Source organism: Cenococcum geophilum (genome assembly GCF_001692895.1).
Source record: "Cenococcum geophilum 1.58 unplaced genomic scaffold K441scaffold_47, whole genome shotgun sequence".
Classification (NCBI taxonomy): domain Eukaryota; kingdom Fungi; phylum Ascomycota; class Dothideomycetes; order Gloniales; family Gloniaceae; genus Cenococcum; species Cenococcum geophilum.
Window position 1 is genome coordinate 747,309 of NW_027137605.1, and position 7,165 is coordinate 754,473.

Below are 7,165 nucleotides of genomic sequence, written 5' to 3' on the forward strand. Positions count from 1 at the left end.
TATTTATGTCTATTCTTAGTAGTTATACTACTACTAATATAAGGTCCGTAACACCATCCCCCTCCTCTTTATCTTTGTCCTTAAAGATATCTCCTATCTCTAAGTTATCTATTAGAGGTATAGCATTCCCGTCTTTAATTTAATAACCTTTATTATTCCTAATGCCTCTTATTAGATCTTCTGTGTCTAACCATTATAACTAGCTAGTGATGTTTATTCTCTTACTTAGTAAAGTTATACTATCTTATTCTTATTATACGGAGAAGAAGTTAGTATATATTGCGATCGCAGCTCTATTTAGTCACTAACCTTCTTTCTATACTAAGTATACGCGAGCAAATATACAATTATTCTATAATATTTAATCTATCTCTAATGCTAAGTATACACGTTTTATTATTTTCTATAACTATCTAGTTCCTTATCTAATCTGTTTTAGGGTTATACGTATTAGTAGCAGCCGAAAAACTAGAGAGTAAGCTAGCTAAGGCCCTTACTAAGGTTTAGCGTTATTTTAATAAGGCGTCTTAGGCTCTAAAGGCTTAACTAGATACTTATACTTACCTAAGCCGTCTAATAAAGGTATATAAAAGGTGCGCTTAAAAGAGCTTCGCTTAGTAAAGTAAGGTCTATCTAAACTTAAGGCTAAGGAGGCTAAAAAGGATTCTGGTTAAGTAGAGGCGGAAATAACTAATATACTAGTAGTAGATCCCTTAGATAATCCGGCTTGTCTATTACCTTTAACTAATCCCTTTATCTTTAGCTCCTTTTTAATATTACCTAACCCATTTTCTTCTAATACTTCTATACCTTTTCTATAGCATTCTTTAAATTTTATAATAGTTCCTAAGTAGTCTTATTATAGCCTATCCACTTAACCTCGTACTATATTTTATTGTTAATGTCCTTATAACTAATAATCTTTAATACTTACTATTTATTTTCTTCTTATCCTCTATATATATCTACTTCGTAAATTAGTAGCTTAATATTTCTATATACTGGCTCTAGTATTATAATATACTATATAGGGTAGATCTTTATCTTAGCTGGTAGGTTTAACTTAAATATAACTAGTAAAATTCTTTATATAATTTTAAAAGGTCCTAGTCTAATATAGTTTAACTTCTTACTTAGTCGTTAACTTTTAAAAATTTTATATAGTAGCTATACTTTTTCCTCCTCCTTAAGATCTAGTCCCTTAGATCTTTTAGCGTTATAATACTTTTTTATTCTCTCCTATACTTTTTTTATTAATTCTATAAGGTCTATATAAAGATTTATTAACGTCTTTATTCTTTCTTTAGCTATACTACTTATTTTCTTTACTTATTTTAAAAATAATAATATTCTTAGCTTATATTCGTAATTTGCCTTAAATAGTAATATACCTATTTCTTCATATAGTATTATGTTGTATATAAACTATATTACTAGTAATAATAATACCTAATTATTTTATACGTAATTAATATAATATCTTAAATACTATTCTAGCGTCTAATTTAATATTTTTATTTATTTATCTGTCTACGGATAATATATAGTAGAAGTTGCTACTTTAACTCCTTATTCTGCTAAAAAATACCTCCTAGAATACTACTATAAATCTTAAATCTCTATTTAATATAATCTTACTTAGTACTCCGTGTCTTATAAATACTTCTTTAATATAAATTCTAGCGATATCTTCCGCTAAGATTTCTTCTATATATGCTATAAAGGCGGGGAGATGGATCACGGGGTTTTCTCAAGTTGAGTCTTTCTTAAGTTGAGTTTTCTCCCCACATGTAAATAAGGAGTAGTCCGCGTGGGCCCAATAGGGATCCGAATCGGACGTTAAGCAATGAATTATTATTATTATATATGCTATAAAGTAGCCCTATTTAGTTAACTTGTCCACTATTACTAAAATTATATTATACTCTTATCCGGTAATAGGATCTCTTAACTTTAGTAATTTAATAATAAAGTTCTATAATATAACCTCTTATAGTCTCTCTAGTATTTTAATAGGTTATAGCCCTCTATATAGCTTATACCTTATTAGTTTATTCCTTTAGTAATCTAAACACTCTTTTACTACTTTTCTAGCTATACCCTAGATTCTATTAATAATGTATTCTTTCTAAAGTCTTACTATTAAGCCTATTGCTCTGTTATATCCTTAAGTTATTCCTCTATAAAAATCTTCCACAAAATGCTCTACTATGCCCTTTAGAATATGCTTTACTTCTTAGTTCTCGTATATATCTATCTATAGATCTTTTAGCTATACTTTTAGAATTCTTTATACCTAAAAGCTTTCTAGTATCTTATAGACTCTTTCTAGTTTATTATTCTCTTAAGTTACTACTAGCTTAAGCTAATTATATCTAATTAATCCGTTACTATCTCTGCGTAGCATTACTTCTAATAGTTTCTTATTATTTTATAGTTTAGCCTTTCTACTTAGCGCGTCTACTCTTATATTTTTAGTCCCTTTAGTATACTAAATCCTAAAATAGTATTCTATAAGTATCTCTGCCTATTTTAACCTATCTTTAATTAAGTTCTTTTATTATTAGGAACCCTATTAGGTTCTTATAATCTGTCTTAACTATAAATAGTTTTTTTGCGCCTTATAGGGGTACTCTTTATTCCTTAAGTACTATAACTGTCGGGAATGAGGCAAGCGATCGTCACGTGACGCCGCGGCACTAGCGTGGCGAGGAGTCTTAAGCTCCTCACCCTTCCTCATTTCTATAGAAGAAGCTTTATTAACTAACATCACTATAACCTACTCAAGTAGTCGTTATTGGTGAGTCACCCTGTGTGACCAACACTAATTAGTGGTTAAATACATAGTCAACTACAGAGCAGCTAGGTTTTCGAATAGAAGAGATAGTCTTATACAGGGGTGCTATATACGCTTATATGGAATGGATCCTAGCAATACTATACTACCTTAGACTTACGGAAAACTAGTAATAGAAGTGTCACTAAGTACTAGGAGATACCAAGTTGCGTCTATTACGTAGAACAACCGCGTTTACAAAGATTTGGTCAAGTACTTTAGGTCAAAAGTGTCACTGAACCTAGGGTCCTAAGTCAACGTCTGAAACGCGTCAAAACAACTACCTTAACACCCTCCATGTACCTTCGCAGATCTTAGAATTACGAGTAATACCTAAATCCACCTACGCACGTCCGCTATTATGGCGTTAACCTACCTAAAGAAGTACGAGGACGATATTAACCCAGAGATATGGAACACCGATATAACTAACCTTAAAGATATTAATCAGCAAGACTTAAATAGATTCTTATTATACCGTATAGCATACTATAAAGACAGCGAATATAATAACACTATGCTATAGTACTATATAAGGGAGGACTTTATTAAATAGACAAAGGGAACATAGACTCCTATAAAGAAGGATATTATATAAGACTTCCGTAACTTCTTGTGGGAGTATAGAGTCTTTATACCTATGGATAGGGGTACTATTAAAGACAATATTTAGGAGTAGGTTATTAACGTAAAGGAAGAGCACGAATAGACTCTATAAGAGATTAAGCACCAACTACGCACTATAAGGAAGCTTAACTCACGATAGAATCTAAGTAATACACCTCTAAAGACGAATCTACCTCTACCTTTAACTCCTCTATATCCAATTTAACCTATAACTTTAACCTCGGATACTATACCCTAATAAGAGCAGGTATAGGATCCTATTGCTTCGCAATTTAATAACCTTTAGACTCCACTAACTAGACCTACGTCCCCACTGCAGCCTATAATGTAACTCCCACCTCCTCTATTTTAATCTTAAATTGGAGGTAGTTTAAAATTGCTTATAGAGCTTGCGAAGCTATATTCGGATTAGGAGAAGAAGTTTAGTAGGGAACTATATAATGTTCTTAATTCCAAACTACGTATCTTCTATAACTATTGCTAGAAGGTAGGAATAGAGTCTAATTAATACTATAACGCCTATTCCGTTATGCTTAAGGGCCGAGCTAGTACCTTCTATTATAATTATTTGGCAGGAAAAGGATATAATTTTAACCGTATAATATAAGTTAAAATGCCACTTTAAAATAGAAGAAAATAAGTAGTAGTATATATTAGAATAGAGAGAGACTACCTTTTTAAGGATTATTGCTATAAACCTAGGTGTTCCTTAGCTTAATTATCTTTAAAAGCTCTTTAATTAACTTTAGACAATTTAGCGCGGTTTATCCGAATTATATTAAGAGGATTTTAGCCTATGTAATTAAGTTATTAGCGTATACTAAGGTGTTAAAGAATATAACCTTGCTTTCTTTAATCCTGTAAATACTTATAAAGGTATATATACTTAATTAAGATTTTCTATTAGCACCGCTCTACGCTCTTAAGAAGTATAGCAATTTAACGCCTAACTTTAGCCTACTTTAATTGACCCGCCTAACCAATATAATTATAACTAGACTAATTAAATATATAGTGGCCGTAGTAGGCAATATGGTAGAGGGTATAATTAATAACTATAAGGTAAAGGTGGAGGTCCTTGTGGAGGTTTATTTTAAAGTAATTGCTAGAAGAAGTGCTACGTTTATAAGAAACCGAATTACTAGTTAACTAGGTATTCTCTTAATAAACAAAAGGAGGTATATAATAAGTTTCGCCAGAGTATAAGAAACGTTAGAAATTATAAGGCTATTATAGCCTACTTTTAAAGCTTTCTGGTTTAATATAAAGGTATAGAAGATCTTAAGGGTGAGGTTAATAAGGCCGAATAGCTCCTTATAGATATAGAAATTAAGGACTACTTACCTAATTAATACTTTACTAAGTATAGTGAGGTAGATAGTATATAAACTGTTGCTATTCTTAATAACTAATCTACGCTCTATTCTATTATAAAGTTAGATATCTTTAATAAGCTAAAGGAGAGCTCCGCGTTCTCCTTTAACGATAGATACTTAGCGAGTGTCTTTTACGGTATTATGCTAGATACTAAAGCCGCAGGAGTATCTACAGTAGGAGAACCTTAAGTTTAAGCCCTTTAGCAACTTAATAACTCTGTTTAGATTAACTATTTAACGGTAGGCCAATATACGATTCGTTTTGGCAAGGGTACTGCGATTTCTCTTAGTACAATTAGGGTCTAAACCCCCTTAGGATATATTACTTTCCATATTATTCCCGCGAACACTCCGTTTCTATTCTATATTAGGGATATAGATAAATTAGACGTTAAACTTAATAACTTTAAGAATATGCTTATATAGGGAGACAATTAGGTGCCTATTATACGTAAGTAGGGTTACCCTTAGCTGCTCCTTTAATAACCAGAAAAGAGTGTTGCTTAAAGCCATTTAACTAAGTTAGAGTTACGCTAACTATACCGTCGTTTTAGCCACCTATCCGTTTATTAATTGCTTAGGGTTCTTTAGCGAGCAGGCTATAAAGTTAAGGTTAAGGCAATTAAGCATCTTATAAAGTACTATTACTATTACTAAATAAACCAAAAATCCCCTGGCCGATTTAAGTTTACCCTTAAAGATAACTATAACTTTAACTTCTGTATTATCGTTAACGTTATATATCTTAGTGGCAAGCTAGTACTCTAAGTTATTAACTTCTTAACCTCCTTCTAAGCCGCACGTTTCTTAAAGAATATGTTAGCTAGGAACGTATAAGATACCCTATAATTATGCTAGATTAATATCTACTTAGGACCCCCTAATTAAATTGTCTATAATATAGGAAAGAACTTCTTATTTATAGAGTTTCGACAATAGATAAAAGTAATGGCAATTAAGGTTAAGGAAGTCCCTGTTAAGGCATATAATAGTGTTAAAAAAGTAAGGGGATGTTCGGTTGCAATATGGAGGCCTTATATTCCAGTTCATTTAGAGTGATTTTGTCTGCACAGCCTTAAAATTTTAATGTTCCTCTCACCGCTCGCAAAACGCCAGAATAGCACGCTAAAATATTGGCAACTTTACCGTATATAGCTTCTGAAATGGAGCTCTTGGCGTCATTTTAATATGGAGCTCGAAGCTCCTGTTACAGATTCCAGTTCAATATAGAGGCTTTATATTTGCACACGTCTGTGCAACCCGTAGAGCCACAGACGCGTGTCAAATCGGGAAGGAACGCGTTCTTTCTGCCGGACTTTCAGTTCATATTCAATCTGACGGTTTTGCAACCGAATATTCCCTAAAGCAATATTACGCGCTATTACGCCGCGTATATAAGATTATCTCTTTAGAACTAGAGGACGCTAGCGAAGAACTTACCTTGTAAATAGCTATTAAGGCCGTTAACAATTCCGCTGGCCTAGATAGACTTATACCTATATTACTAGTCTTTAGCGCCTACCCTTAAATAACTAATAATTCTTTACTATTTCCCTCTATTATATAACGAGCTAAGGCTATTTATAAGGCAATAAAGGAGGTGTAACGTCTCTACGCTATACGCTAGGTTAATAACGTACTAGGAATGAGAAATAGCCTAAATACCTTAACTACGCTCGATCTACTACTCCAGTCTAAGGTACGCGTATAGCGTAAAAAGGGAGGATAGTTAGGCCTATATTAACTTATTATAATTAATGGTTAAACTTATACTATTTAGATGCCTTATAAACCTACTTAATTCTGTTTAACCGCTATTAAGCCTTACTATAAAGATAATAGTTTTAAGCCTTTACAGGATGCCCTAAAAAATGCCCTAGAGGAGAACTACAATTAATATACTCTAGAAGACGACTATAATCCTAATATAATTATAGTAGATGTGCCGCAACTATAACGCGGTAGAGGTCGCCTAAAGGGATTATAAAATTGCTAATATCTTGCTAATTTCGAAGAGTAATTTATTGCCGCCATTAAGAATAGAGTCGAGCTATTAATAGCCTTTATAACAGCTAAGGAAAAGGCTGACTTTAAACTTGCAAAATAGCTTTAAAAGGAAGGTCGTATTATAACTTTAGGAGTTCCTTTCTAAGCATCTAATAAGCAGAAGATTAATGGTCTTATTATAAGAGGAGTCTTTAAATTTAAGAAGTATAACCCTACTAAGTTTAATAGAGTTTATATCTTTAAGTTAAGAATAGTTAATAAGATTAAGGGTAAAGCTACTAACGCCCTATTTAAGAAATTAAGGCTTATTATCTAAGGC